At 42.7% G+C, this 15,755-nt stretch overlaps 1 protein-coding gene and 1 pseudogene across 11 annotated transcripts in view; one reads left to right on the forward strand and one right to left on the reverse strand.

Annotated features, from left to right (window-relative positions):
- ZMYND11 (zinc finger MYND-type containing 11) overlaps window positions 1-15,755 on the forward strand; it is a 168,922-nt gene that overhangs the window by 57,417 nt on the left and 95,750 nt on the right. For 7 of the 11 annotated variants that reach the window (XM_034760025.1, XM_034760033.1, XM_034760034.1 and 4 more), the window contains exon 1: window positions 7,794-7,892. The exons of 3 other annotated variants lie outside the window; for them this stretch is intronic. The gene's annotated coding sequence lies outside the window, so the exon portion shown is untranslated. Of the gene's footprint in view, window positions 1-7,793; window positions 7,893-15,755 lie in introns of those variants that run through there. One more of the 11 variants, XM_034760028.1, reaches the window with a different exon arrangement.
- LOC117874006 lies at window positions 9,172-9,354 on the reverse strand (annotated as a pseudogene).

A 15,755-nucleotide genomic window follows, 5' to 3' on the forward strand; every position in this document is an offset into this window, starting at 1 on the left:
AGACCAGTAGTTCTCAACCTTTTGGGGCTCAGGATCCATTTGTAAATGTTTATGTCCTGTTGCAACCCAGTAAATAGTTTGTGCGCGAAGGCCTGGAGGTGGTTTTGGTCGGGTCCTGCCTGGAACTCACCCCACAGTGGCAGCTGCTGCAACTCCTGTGCTTGGCTGGGCTTGGCTTTCAGCGTTGCAACCTACATGGTTTCAGCACCCCTCAGGTTTGGCCTTGCCTCTCGACTGGACCAAATTTGTGTGAGTAGAGTTGTTACCTGGCTCATGGGGTTGCAGTGCCACTCACTCAGATTTGGCCTACCCAGACTCCCGTCGTCATGACGGCTGGGCCAAACCTGAGGGGTGCTGGGATCCCAGAGGTTACAGTGTCTAGAGCAGGGAGGCAAGCCCAGTCAGGCCTGTGGGATAGGAGTTACAGAAGCTGCTACTCGACCCTTTGAAACATTCTAGTGACCCAATTTTGGGGCCTAACTGATAGGTTGAGAAACCCTGTCCTAGATTATTCATTTCATTTGCAGTTTGATCTAAAGGTTCTGCTGTTTCTACTCAAAGACTATCAAAATGGATTCCTGGATATGTTACTGCTTTACAGTGCTGCCTGCATTTCACCTCCTTCTGGAGGGTCAGCTCACTCTACAAGGTCACAGTCTACAGTTATAGCTCTAATTAAGAATGTCCCATATCTGAAATCTATAGAGCTGCTACATAGTTCTCAATACATACTTTCTCCCGACACTACGCGCTAGTTGATGCCTCTAGATCAGTGGTTCCCAAACTGGGGTTCGTGATCCCCTGGGGGTTCGTGAAATGTTACAGGGGGTTCTCGGGAAAAAATTCCCTAATGGTGGACAGAGCTTCCCTAGGGACCCCGGGCAGCACGGGGCCAGCAGCCTTGGAGCCCCTGGACTTCCAAGAGCTAAGCAGATCAAAGCAAGCATATCTATCACACTGAGGAGATTTAAACTTCAAGACTTCTTATAAGAAATGGAAAGGGAGGTGGATATTTTTTCCTGTTTTTAAAATTAAATAGGCAGCTAATATTGTTTTTAAAATTATTATGAAGAACAAGTTTAAGCTTTGTTGTAACATGCATTGTTTGCTTGAACTGCTCAAAACCTGAATGCTTGTATAAGAGGAACTCTTTCAGTTGGCTTCTTAGATACCTTCATGCTGTTTCACATCTCATACTTCTTGATGAAACATAGGAGCCTTGTCTTATAACAAGTTTATTCAAAGTGATACAAGCTACGAAAGTGAGATCTTGGAAGAGTGTTGCCATTTTCATAATGTAATAAAAATACTGTAATGATAAATAATAATTAATAATAAATAGTGTTTAATAAGCATGTCATAAATTCTTTTTTTATAATTCCAAGATCACTGCTTTTATAATTTATACTTAGGTAAAGGAGAAAATCCCTGGGAATATTCTTTTTTAGGAGGGGGTTCGCGAGACTTGACATTTTGGTGAAAGGGGTTCACAGGTTGTTAAAGTTTGAGAACCACTGCTCTAGATCCTATATGGCAGTTGGCAATGCAATTCTTCAGTTCTCAGTTCTGGACTTGATTCTGAAGCTCCCTCCTCCCTTTGGGGATACTGCTCGGGAGTCACCTCAACTGGAGCACCCATAAGGACACTACTCAAAGAAGAAAGAGAGTTTACTCACCTTGTGCATTAACTGTAGTTCTTAGAGATGTGCTCCACTACCGACCCTCCTTCCCTTCTGTTTCAGAGTTTCCTTCTGAGACTTGGCGGTGCAGAAGGAACTGAGGGCAGTTTGCCTGTGCAAACTGATACAGCCTTGGTACAGGGCACAGGCCAAACAAGCACTGCTAGTGAAAATCTCTGATCGAAGGTGCAGGGGGCACACTCACACCTGAAGTGGAGCACCCCTGGGGGGCACATCTCAAAGAACTACAGTTACTGCTCTGTGTGAAGTAATTTCTATTTGAGCCTAAAGATCAAAAACTGTCTGGATTTATTAGGGAAGAATAACAGGTTTTGGCAGGTAGAGTAACTTATTTTTGCTAAATAAATTACAGGACAGGACAAAGAAGGCTTCCAAGGCTGTGGGTTTGATTTATGATATCAGATTAATTCTAGAGGTTTTAAACTACATTCCCCTCACCCTCTCCAGTGTGGAGTCCTTGAATGGCATAGACTGGAGCATTGTATATAAACAGAACAGCTCCTTGTGGACTGCTCACTCAGTCATGTAATATAGTTACAGATCTAGTTTCTTTTGGCAGGAAGCTTGTACAAGCTGTGATCTCAGCATTTTTTTCTTGTTTACTTTTCCTTCCATTTTGCAGGGTTTGTATGTGTTCCATAAAATACAGGGCCAAATTGATGGAACTCTTATGAATAAAAGGGGATGTTTCTTTTAAATTGTTAAATGTATGGCATCAGTTTTAAGGGTTTTCTTCTATTGCCATTCTTAAACTGTCTTGGAGTTAGTCTCAGGGGGTGTTTTATATAAATCAGACTTGAGTCACCAAATAGATTTCATGAGCTGTCTCCAGAGGAAGTCGAGAAGGTGAAATTACAGTTCCAGTAGTGATGCAAATAGCTAGTATGAAGCCTTCAAAGTGCACAAATTAATGGGTAAAAGAATTATCCATTAATTATAAACATAGCCACTATTGGCCTCAGGTAGAATTTTCAGACATGCCTATAAATGAGTTAGGAGACTAAGTTCCATTGACTTTCAATGAGACCTAGGCTCTTAACTCAGGGAGCTTTGAAAATTTTATCCCTTACCTCTTGACCAAATAGAAGCTATCACCAATAAAGTACCAATGAAAATGCTTCATAATTTAGATTTGTGCAGTTTCATTTTTGCTGTTGGCCAAGAAAGGGGATTGGTGGTGTTCCTTAGATTTAATTAAAACGAATTTCAACACAAACAATTGAGAAAATATAGTTGAAAAAATATGCAGCATTCAAGTTGAGAATTTGAACATCAGACCATTCACAGGTTATTCCTAATTCAGCCATTTTACATATACTTTGAATATGTTAGATATTATCCTTTATACTGCAGAGTGAACTAACCTTGCTATATGTAATCTAACTTGGAATTTTCTGACTCACGTGTGCGTAAATTCTTGACTGCAATTGTGCATTACAAGATTTTTGTGTTTAAATTTCCCTGTATGCTTTTAATTGAAAAATATACACGATATTGCTTCTGTTTAAAAGAATGGTAAAATTATTTCAACATCATTCAGCAAATAGTGCTCCTGCATTTTCTTGACTTCCGACTACTTTAAACAGGTGGAACAAGTTAGGTTTCTTCAGTTTTTCCAGAGGTGTTCAGGTTTTGGCTGAGAACAGGCATGAGAACTTCCAGCCCTAACGTATTGAAGTATTTAGGGGTTTGGAAAGTTACAAGTCACTGAAAGTAGGACTATGTGAGCCATAACTATGGCCCTGATCCTGCACCACTGAAGTAAAATATAGTTCTGCTATTTATTTCAGTGGCAGCAGAATGAGGGTTTAACTGAATATGTAAGTTCTAGTAAATTTAAATAAAAATTAGAAAAACTTGAATATGAAAACTGTTCAAGTGCACAAAGATAAAGAATGGGAATAACTTTTACCTTGATCCTGCAGTATGCATAGACCCTACTCTAGGTGCGGGGCTCCACCTGCAATGGAGTTTTTAATTTGTAAGAAATCCATTCTGACAGAAATTAAACCAGGATTCTCTACATCAGGATGGCTATTTAGTGAGCTTATAAGAAAGAAAAAACAAGCCCTTACAGTCAGTAGTAGTGTGTGTGTGTGTATATTTATATGTACAATTGTAGTAAACTTACACGGTGGTAAAGTCTGCATGGTTCCTGGCCCCTACTCATTCTTCTTCCTTTTTAGATCCCCACAGCTCAGAGTTCCCATGGAGCTCCTAAACCTTGGCTCTGGCTTCTTTTACAAAACTGTTGAGCTCCTAACCTCAATAGGGTTTCTGCTACAATCTCAGCCTTCAGATAGGGATTTCAAATGCAATGTCCATCTCAGCCTCAAATACATCATTGCTACTGCATTAGAACAAAATATATTATTAATTTTAGCAACATTGTATAGTTAGAAAGAGGTATATTGAGTTTTTGGGGGATGATGTTTACAGAGCTCTCCACTGTCATGTTTTCAGGAAATAATATCAGCTTATCTCTGAGTATTATTTCTTGTTCTTTAGTAACTTAACATGCTGTTTTTGTAACACATCACTTTAGAAGAAAATGTGCTTATTCCAGTAGTTACACCATGCCTTTATTTAAAAACAAACAATCCTGCCCCAATTTAAAAAAAAAAATCCAACAAACATGCACCTTGTGAGAGAGACTAATCAGAACTTTTTAGAGGTGGACAGGAAGCGAAAGCAAAGCTGTCTCTTTAAAGGAAATTTGTATATTGCACAATTTCCTGTCTCTAGCTATAAGGAAATGGTGCTACACAAACAATTAAATGGAAAGATTAGAAAATCACACTTACAGTGTGTGCCTCCTACTGTGCTCTTGCCTTTGAAAACCAGATTTTTAGCTTTCCCAGCATCCTCTGGGGCAAATCACAGCTTCCTACTCCGAACTTCTGTCAGCCACATTTTTTCCCCGGCATCTTGTACTTTTAGGATCTAATTCTACCTTCTGTTATTAATAATAATAATTAATTATTATTTTATTTGATTATAGGTGAAGCTGGTAGCACCACAAATTATTAAAATTGGCTAATGCTTTCCATCATAAGACCCTCTTTTCAGTTGTGTAACTCCCCCCCCATCTTCTTCCTCCTTGGATTACTCGGGAGCAGGCAGCACTCAGCCGTGTGCTTGGGTGCCTGATGTGGCAGTAAAGGAGATACTGAGTATCCCAGTGGTGATGTTGGATAGGTGCGAATCCTCTCCCCACCTCTCCGCTGCAGTCCTTTTACTTGTACAGTAATGAGATTAAAATTGGCAGTGCCTCCACCTGGCTGGGCCCTGTATACACTCACTGGCATGCCTTTGGGAGCCTCTAGGAATAAATGAGCTAATCTGTGCAATGAGTCTAACTCAAAAACACCAGTTATAAACAATATACACTTAGATTAGAGTTAACGCGCCTTTACTTAACTATTTAAGTAAACATAGTATAACAGACTGAGATTGAATGCCACTACTAATTTAGATCAGCAAGGGGCAGTTTGATAAATCATAGAACCATAGAACTTGGAAGGGACTTCGAGAGGTCATCTAGTCTAGTTCCCTGCACTCATGGCAGGACTAAATATTATCTAAACCAGGGGTCGGCAACGTTGGCACCCGGCTCGCCAGGGTAAGCACCCTGGCGGGCCGGGCCAGTTTTATTTACCTGCTGATGCGGCAGGTTCGGCCGATCGCGGCCCCCACTGGCCGCGGTTCGCAGTCCTGGGCCAATGGGGGCGGCGAGAAGCGGCGCGGGCGTGCTTACCCTGGCGAGCCGTGTGCCGAACTTTGCCGACCCCTAATCTAGACCATCCCTGGCAGGTATTTGTCAAAGTTGCTCTTAAAGATCTCCAGTGATGTAGATTCCACAACCTCCCTAGGCAATTTATTCCAGTGCTTAATCACCCTGACAGGAAGTTTTTCCTAATGTCCAACCTAAACTACTCTTGTTACAATGAGAAAATTTTTAATCCCTCCTCCTTGTAACAACCTTTTATGTACTTGAAAACTGTTATCACATCCTCTCTCAGTCTTCTCTTCTCCAGACTAAATAAACACTTTTTTTTCAATCTTCCCTCATAGGTCATGTTTTCTAGACCTTTAATTATTTTTGTTGCTTTTCCCTGGACTTTCTCCAATTTGTCCACATTTTTCCTGAAATGTGGCACCCAGAACTGGACACAATACTCCAGCTGAGGCCTAAATCAATTAACAAATGCAGTTTAGAGTAGTAAATGAAACTTATATAACTTGCATTTACACTGTCACCATTTATCCCACTCCTGAGTGTACACTCCTCTGGATTTCAGAGTTCTAAACTCTTGCATGGGTGTGCTTGAAGATCTTGAAGCCGGGGACAGCAGTCTTTTGGTCCAGTGAATCAGTCCAGCCAAGGTAACAAAGGGCAGAACATTTCTAATTTGGGATCATTCCAAGCTGCACATCCGCTCTGAAGATTAGAATTGTTTGAACCAGATGTCAGCTACGCTGGGGTTCTGGTTAGATGACAAGACTACTCCACCTCTTTGCAGACTCAGACAACCCTTTGAAGTCTCTTTGCTGTCCCCCTTCCTTTTGCAAACACTTTCCCAAACAGCAAAGGCAGTGGTTACTCACACTGCCTGCACTGCAGGCCTTCCTCAGTCAGTTCTGAGCAGAGCAATTGCCCTGATTCCAGTGATGCCCATCAACAGCCTCTGAGGCTCCTGCTTAATCCAAGCCCCAGCAGGCTCTCAGTAGCAGCTTCTGGCTTCCTTGTAGCAGCTCTTGGTATGGGCAGAGCTCCACAAAAGCAGTCTCAGCTCCTCTCCCTGAACTCCCCAGCAAAGGAAGTTTCTCTCTCTGTTCCCCAAGGCATCATGGACATTGTAGTCTTGAAGGCTGGATTGCAGCACTCAGGATCTTCCCAATTAAGTTCTAAGACTCCTGTAGTAAAGGGTGCCTACAGTTACTAATGTCTTTGTCAAATTTTAACCATTCAGGCTGAGGGAGGTGGGGCGTGTGTGTGTGTGAGAGAGATTTGTTAATCAGGCTTGACTGTATTAAATAGGTGAAAAGTACAAAGTTCAGAATGCAATGATTTACAGGCCTCTAATATTAAATGTATACGTGGAATACAAAAGAGGAGGCACACAAAACTGAAAAAAAATATCTAAGAGGAAAGAAAATGCCCCTTTAACTGCCAAAGCATTTTTTGTCCTCTTATGACATTATCTCTGTCCCTAGCTAGATGGTCCGCTGGCTATAAGCTAAATGTAGATTCACTGGATTTTAGCTCTTCTGTTGCTTCCACATCTATTGCTGAACATGCATTTTGCAGCTGGGCTCACAGTAGTAAATGAACAATTAGGCCTGTCTACTCTAGCCATTCGAGTTTCCCAGGAGAGCAGTTCCACTGGAGGTTGCAATGGTGGGAGCACTAAGACAGAACTCTCATTGCTGCCATTGTTTTAACAACCATGCCATTTAGACTTGCTCTGAGTTAAAATGCCTGTGATTGGAAACCCTAGTGAAGTCCACAATAGCACCCGCTAGATAAGCTGCACCAGTGGAAGCAACAGTCTAGTGCAGATACTGCTCTAGAAGCTTTGCCAAAAGGGGATTTGCTGCAGTTTAATGAAGAATTAAACCTACAATAACTTTAGATGGGAAATCTCATTTTTTAAAGGAGAATGGCAGACTGTTTTAAGCAAACAAACAAACAAACAAAGAAAAAGCCATGTTGAATTATCTCCCACTCATTAACAGAATTGTGCATGTAAAAATTTAAAACATTACTTTAACCTTCCTTTCCTTTACTTGCCAAACCCTGAGTTCAGTATCTGCACTTTTCCTGCAGCAGATGACAGCACTAAAACGTGAGGGCCCAATCCTACTTCCAAGGAAGCAAAATTGGTGAAATTCCCAAATTTTCACACAGACTCTTCAGATCCCCAATTTCAGAGCAAGATTGAGTCATATTATAGCCTATAGAGGTGTTGTTGCGATGGGATGTTGGCATCAAATGCTGTGAGGTGTGAGATCCTTAACTATCATTGAAATGATTAAACTTTCTTTTTAAAGGACAAGGAAACTTTTCCATTCACATTTTATCTGTTTCAGATCATGCTCAAGAAATCAGAAAAAAGAGTTAAGTCTTATATTAACTGAAGCACTGAAGTGACAACTATGGAAGCACAAATAGAAAACAAGTAAAAATGAGTTGGGTATATTAAATCATTTTAAAATGAATCCCAATGTACAATAAATAAAAAGGGGATTTACACTTGGTAAAGGAACACCAGATACAGTAGTAGATATAATTAGAGGTGAAATCATCTTAAATTTACACTTAATTGTGTTGAGTAATGGAATTGACTTAGCTGTGTGCAAAAATAAAAATAATGAGATTATAAGAGTGGTCATATTAAAAAGTAAGTTGTGAGGGAGACTTGGAGAAACAGAGGCCAGCTTTCGAGAATCATAGTCTCTTTTATCAGGTTATGGAATAGCAAATCAGAACTACAAGTGAAATGGTAAAGTAAGAAGTTTTATACAGATCCAGGAATGAACATCTGTTGCCTGGCCACATGTTGAGGATGCACATTCAGCAAATAGCAAGTTAAACCCACTCCTCCCTTTCCCCACTTTTTCTGCTGACCATCCTATGAAAGTGAAGAGGAACATGTAATGCTAGACTCCTGGACTGAAGTGTTTCAGGTACAGCCTCTGAAGCTGAGTGAAATAGACTAGTATCTTCACACTCAACATCACACACTGCAACTAAGTAGTTCAATGTAGGAGCTCCAGTAATGCAGGTTATTGCATGCATTGTCACCCTGAACCAGAAGGAGATGAGAGACCAGATGCAGAAAGGAAAGACACAGATTGGATAAGGGTGAAAAGACAACTTTAACCCTACTGGTAGCATTTTTTCCCCCAAATAAGTTCCCTGACAAATATTATATGTGTGATCAAAATTTAGAGTCAACCACTGAAGTAGTTACCAGCCTCTCTAAGAACACCCAGAAAGCTCCATAAAATGCCAGCTTTCAAACCAACGCTTTGAGGGCACTGTTTCCACTGATGAAAATAATCTTGAAGACTGTATCCTGTGTCAACAAAATATGCCTAAACAGAAAAGTTTGCAGTGTTATTGTAGCCATATTGGTCCCTCTATATTAGAAATACAAGGTGGGTGACGAAATATCAATTATTGGACCAACTTCTGTTGGTGAGAGATAGTTTTTACTTTATAAACTTATTTCCCCATGCTAATTTTTCCCCTACTGTTACTCACACCTTCTTGTCATCTGTTTGAAATGGGCCATCCTGATTATCACTACAAAGGTTTTTTTTCTACTGCTAAGCCCACTTTAATTAGTCGTGTTAGAGTTGGTATGGCAACACCCATTTTTTCGTGTTCTCTGTGTGTATATATATCTTCTTATTGTATTTTCCACTGCATGTATCCGATGAAGTGGGTTCTAGCCCACGAAAGCTTATGCCCTAATAAATTTGTTAGTCTCTAAGGTGCCGCAAGTACTCCTCGTTCTTTAAGCTTACCCAGAGCTCTTATCCAGACCTCTCACCAACAGAAGTGGGTTCAATAAGAGATTTCAACTAGCAGTAATCATGCCTCAGATTAACCTCATTGGCTATGATACTGCCACTGCACTACTACTCACCCAGCTTGTCTCTCTAAACAGAAATGTGTCAGTCAACATGGCCTTGCATTTGGCAGAATCGTGCAATCTTTCTAGAAAATATCATAGAGGTTGGGCTACAAGCCTGACTTCTGCAGAGACTTTTGCTGCTCCAGAGAAGCCCAAATGAGAGTGCTACAAGAGAGCAAACTAAATTTGTTCCATCTGGGAGCTTTCAATCCCACTCCACCTAGCAACAGATGGGCGAGTCTCTCTACCACTTCATTAATTATACTCCAGTAATATGCTCTTGAAGTGAATTTCCTTGGATTATGTAGTGACGGTTTTTGTGAAGTTCAAGCAGCATGGTCTGAGTTCCTTGTGAAAGACATTTTCAGAAGTTTGTATCAGACTAATCTAATTAGTAGGTTTAGCCAGGCTTTAAGTTTTGTGTGTGATCACAGAAATGGCACACTGTTCAATCAGACCCTGTGCCTAGTCTAGACGCGATAAATCGATCCCTGAGCACTCTCCTGTCGACTCCTATACTCCACCGCCATGAGAGGTGCAGGCAGAGTCGACGGGGGAGTGGTAGCAGTCGACTCACCGCGGTGAGTAGGTCTAAATACGTTGACTTCAGCTACGCTATTCACGTAGTTGAAGTTGCGTAACTTAGATCGATTCTCCTCTCTCTCCCTCTCCCCCCGCCCCCTGTAGACCAGGCCTTAGAAGCTGACAGTGCAGGAAATCAGCTGTGCAGGGGGAGACTCGTTGAGTCTGTGTGTCAGAGCTCTACCCCTGTTCAGCCATGTTCAGATCTGTGGGAGGAAGAAAAAAAAAAGATATGGACTGGCAGAGGAGAGTTCTCAAATATCTGAGAATGGAATCCCATTGCTAAGGCAAAATTACCATATATATCTTTCCTCTATGCCTGCAAGTGGATAAAGTCTGTGAGTCTAGGAGTGGAATGCAGTATGCTGAATGGCCAGATAGACACCTTTAACACCTTGCAGCCCTGGATAATGATATCTGGAATTGTTCTTGGGGTTTGCAGGGAGTAAACTTCCTCCTTCCCTATAGGGCCTCTCTACACTGTTATCAGACATATGACAGTAGTGCTAGAAGGAGCAACTCTGAGAAGCACCTGCCCATGGTAAGGCAGAGTGTGGTGTTGCAGGAGAACAAAAGTGGCTTAACTCTGCAGTTTATGGTCATGGGTAAGGATACTATGTATTCACGGAAGTTCACGGATTCCTTGACTTCTGCGGCCAGGGCTGTGCACTCCCTCCTCCGCTCCCAAACACATGTGGCTATGGCAGTGGAGCTCCAGCTGTCATTCCTCCCCCAACCCTGCTCCTAATTATTTTTAGTAAAAGTCATGGGCTCCTGTGAATTTTTGTTTATTGCCCGCAATCTCTCCATGACTTTTACTAAAAATAACTGTGACAAAATCTTAACATTAGTCACATGTCTGCAAATTTCATCTCAGAGAAAGTGTGCCACAGCACCAAAGGACACTACCAAAATCAAACTCTGTGAAAGTGACAACCACACAAATTGAACAGTACATTTACTGCACCAGGAAAAAAATCCATGCCAGAAAAATAAACCCAGTCCTCAACCTCCCCCCATGACATCCAGTACTCCTAGAGTGTCTGGAAGGCAAATTGACACAGTGCTTCCCAATTCCTGCCTGTCTTCTCTTGACAAATTGTGGGGTGAGGAATTCTATGGCACAAGCAAGGACTGAGGCAGAGTTTGCTTGAGGTGGATTGCTACCCTGGTTTGACAAGAGGCTGCTATCAGTAGAAGTGGTGGAGAGCTCAGTGTAGCAATGTGTGTGCATCATCTGAAAGCCATTTTCTTCTATAAATGTTTATTTTTCCAAGTTACCATTTGCCTTTTGATACAGTTTCTCTTGATAAGTTTATCTTTCTGCTTTTTAAACTTTATTTTTTCACATATCATTTACAAACTCTCACAATGAAGATGAAAAAAAGAAGATTCATAATTATATTCAGCTGTTACCTATCTTAAGGATTTTCTTGGTAGTGAATGCTATTAACATTGCAAATCAGTTTTCATCATCATTTCTGTTTTCACATGTTCATACCTTTCATCTTTGGGCATGAAGCATTCTGTGCTTGATCTCTGTTCAGACGTGAATTTTGGTGGGGCATGTTAGAGGAAAATCTTTTCAGATGATTTTGAATAGGCAAACTTTTTAATAAAATAAGTTACCTATTTTTTATGGACAGGATTCTGTCAAAATGGCTGAAATTTGAAAGTTGGTGTGGGTTTAGTCCCCATTCAGGAATGGTGCTAGGGTTTTTTGTTTGTGAAGAGAGGTTTGATTTAACAGCTATACTTGTTTTGAATATTGTGTAGTAAGCATTCTCTGCTCTGCCCATTTTTATCTTCAGAGCTATGTGTATGCAAAATTTTGGAAATGCACTTTCCAAAAAAAGCAATAGCAGTCAGGTAAAGACTTTGGAAAAGGCTTGCAACTCTCCAATTTGTTATCCTCTCTAGTGATCTTAGTGCTCTGGAGTAACTGCTTGGTGGACATAAGAACTGGGGGAAGGCATTGCTTGAACCCTAATCAGTTCCCTTTTTCCTTGTCCTTGGATCTCAGAAACAGCTTCTGCAGCTCAGTTTTTGTAGGTCTCCCTCCCTGCTCCCCACCACGCTTTTAAGGTTTCCTTCTACTGATGCTGTGAAAGCCCCTAAACTTAGGCACTGCTTTATCTGTGGCTCATCTTATGTCTGACACAGATCAACATGACAAGCATTTTTGGCTGTCTAAGCTCTGAGCATATTTCTTGGGGTTTTCAGTCTTGCTCTGCCTTGACACCTTGGGCCTGGAAACAGCATCTATTCTGACTCCTCAGTTGGTAATGAAAAGCTGCTTGGCCTCTGTATTTGGTGTCTGCTTTCCCTGCAGTTATGTCTCTGGCATTTTGGAACTAAAGTCAGTACTGAACAGTATCAGAGCTAAGTAGTGTTGCTTGTCTGTCTTGAGAAGCTCTCTTTCAACAGGTTTCAGAGTGGTAGCCATGTCAGTCTGTATCAGCAAAAACAATGAGGTGTCCTTGTGGCACCTTAGAGACTAACAAATTTATTTGGGCATAACCTTTCATGGGCTAAAACCCACTTCATTGGATGCATGGAGTGAAATATACAGTAAGCAGTATATGTATTACAGCACATGAAAAGATGGGAGTTGCCCAAGGCCGGTGCAACTCATTAGGCGACCTAGGCGGTCGCCTAGGGCACTAGCATTTGGGGGGCAGCATTTCGGGTCCTTCGGATCTTCGGCCGCCCCGGTCGTCGTCGGCATTTAGGCGGAAGGAGCTGGGGCAGGGGGGCACAGGGACGGCCGCCTGCAGCAAGTGGGGGGGGCGCGGCATGCAGGGGACCCTCTCCCCGCCTCAGCTCACCTCTGCTCTGCCTCCTCCCCTGAGCACACCGCCCTGCTCTGCTTCTCTTGCTCCCAGGCTTGTGGCGCCAAACAGCTGATTGGCACCGCAAGCCTGGGAGGCGGGAGAAGTGGAGCGGCGACGGCGTGCTCGGGTAGGGGGCGGAGCAGAAGTGAGCTGGGGCAAGGAGCTGCCGCATGGTGGTGCCTCAGGGCAGGGGGGGAGCTGCCGCGGGAGGGGGTGCCTTAGGGCGGAGGGGGGGGCAGAGAGCTACCACAGGGCTCGGGGGGGGGGGAGGCCCGCAAGGAGGAAGTTTGCCTAGGGCGCGAAACATCCTTGCACCCGCCCTGGAGTTGCCTTACCAAAAGGGGGGTCAGTGCTAACGAGGCCAATTCAATCAAGGTGGAAGTGGCCCGTTGGCCAAACCAGACAGTCTCTATGCAAAAGAATAAATGGACACAAATCAGACATCAAGAATTGTAACATTCAAAAACCAGTAAAAGAGCACTTCAGGTTGGGTGGGCTGTCTGTAAGCGAGGACTGCCTGTCTCCCAAGTGTGTGAGTTAGGGATTGTCCTTCAGGATAGGTTGTAGATCCTTGATGATGCGCTAGAGAGGTTTTAGTTGGGGGCTGTAGGTGATGACTAGTGGCCTTCTGTTACTTTCTTTGTTGGGCCTGTCCTGTAGTAGGTGACCTGTTGAGAATAGGCCACTTCTACCTTGATTGAATTGGCCTCATTAGCACTGACCCCCCCATTTGGTAAGGTAACTCCCATCTTTTCATGTGCTGTAATATATATACTGCTTACTGTATATTTCACTCCAGGCATCCAATGAAGTGGGTTTTAGCCCATGAAAGCTTATGCCCAAATAAATTTGTTAGTCTCTAAGGTGCCACAAGGACTCCTTGTTGTTTTTTCTCCTTCAGCAGTAACACTCCATATGCTTGGAAAAATAAATGATTAAATGCTGATAAAAGATAGCCCTCTCCCCCACGATCCCCCCTCAGCTCATTGCTCAAGGTATGACTTCTGGAGGAGGGTACCCTTTGTCTGCCTGACAGATACCTGACTTTCAAATGACTCAATATGCAAACAGTTTTTCCTTAAAAAGGAGTTTTATAGGTTCTGTTTGTATTAATAAATAGAGTGAAAAGTCAAAGAGAACATCTGTGACAAGCACAAATATTAGAACATGTTCAGGCGGTCTTTGATTTTATAGAGAGGCCACAGAAACTGATTCAGCTGCCTCTCCTCAATAAAATATAAAGCCTGGTAGAGGCATAATAGTTCTAACAAACATCTGAGATATAAGTCCCATTGCTAGCAGCAAAATTATAATTTACAGTTGAAAGATAGTCAATTATGTATATTTTAGAGAACGAGAAGAAAAGGAAAAAAATAAACTGAAAGCTAAGTTCAGTCTGCAAAAAGTCATCAACTTCTGGTTCTCTCTCACACCTTAAATCATCATGCCAAATGACTTACCTTTATTATTATTGGAGAGCACCTCGGTTTTTTTGCATACGTTCCTGAAATTTGGAATTAAAAATGCACATCGTTGTTTGTGTTGTGTAGTCCTGGCTTTCTGTGGAATGATGTGTCCACACTTATATCCGCATGAAGAGAGAGATTTATTTCACTTTTGTATATGTTAGCACATTATCTATAAGGGAAAAATCTTTTGTATCAATTATACTAACCAAAGACTTAAGATTGTTCATGTTCCCTCTGTAGCTTATTTGCCTGGTCTAGAAGCAAAGTTTATTTCATTATGTGTTATTGTAATAACACACAGGCACCCCAGTCATTGACCAGGACTCCATTGTGCCAGATGTTGTACAAACCGAACAAAAAGGAGGTCTCCTCCCCAAAGAGTTCACAGTCTGTGTGTTACAGAACAGACAAGCCACTTGACTTCTGGTACAGAGAGGAAAATTATGATTAAGAAGGAAGAGGGATTATTTAGCAACATTTTGGAGGAAGAGCTAGTATTCATATTTATATTTTCTTCCTTTTATTTTCCAATGCCTCTGCCCCAGCCAGTTGTTTTTTTGTTTTGTTTTTAAGAGAAAATTGCAGAATCAGTAGGAATCATCTGCACGAATTACAGCTAAGAAGGTGAACGGGAAGTACCTATTTACCAAGGAGGCATCTTTCTTTTGTTGCCACTGTTAATATAAGTGTAGTGGTGAATAAGTGTCTTCTATATGTGGTAATGAGCTTTCTATAAAATCTAAATGGCCCTGGAGTTAGTTTTGATGAGCTGTCTTTTGCTGAGGTTGTTTCTTTAATCAAGATTTGCAGACCCTCAGTGCTGTTGAACAACATAAAAGCTATTTCAAAATAGTACAGTGCTACATCGTCTTTCTAGATATGGGTGTTTTGTTGATGTGGAAGCTAAAGCCTGTCTACATGAGAAAATTGCACTGGTTTATATTGGTTTAAAATTACACCTTTTGTTAAGCTAGTTAACTTTCTTCATGTGTAGACAAGGCCTACGTGATTTCTCCTCTTGATTTTCATGTGTAACGTTATTAAGGGTGATAGTAGGGTTACCATATCTCATAAATAAAAAAAGAGAACCCTCCACGGGCCCTGGCCCCGCCCATTTCCCCACCCATAGCCCCGCCCCAACTCCGCCCCTTCCCGCCCTAACTCCGCCCCCTCCCCCCCACACCCAGCTACGGGGAAAGGGCTGCCCCAGTGCTACCGGCTTCAGGGTTTGCCGGGCAGCCCCCAGACCCTGCGCCCCAGCCGGCACTTCCCCAGCGCAGCTGGAGCCCGGGAGGGGAAGCGCCCAGCCGGGGGCGCAGGGTCTGGAGGTTGCCCAGCAAACCGTGAAGCCGGTAGCGCTCGGGCTTTGGGCAGCCCCTATGCCTCCGGACCCTGCGCCCCCAGCCGGGCACCTCCCCTCCCGGGCTCCGGCGGCGCAGGGTCCGGAGGCACGGGGACTGCCCAAAGCCGGTAGCGCTCGGGCAGCCCGGCTCTTAAACAGAGCCGAAGAGTCGCAGAGCCTCC

The sequence above is a fragment of the Trachemys scripta genome, chromosome 2 (assembly GCF_013100865.1).
Source record: "Trachemys scripta elegans isolate TJP31775 chromosome 2, CAS_Tse_1.0, whole genome shotgun sequence".
Lineage (NCBI taxonomy): Eukaryota > Metazoa > Chordata > Testudines > Emydidae > Trachemys > Trachemys scripta.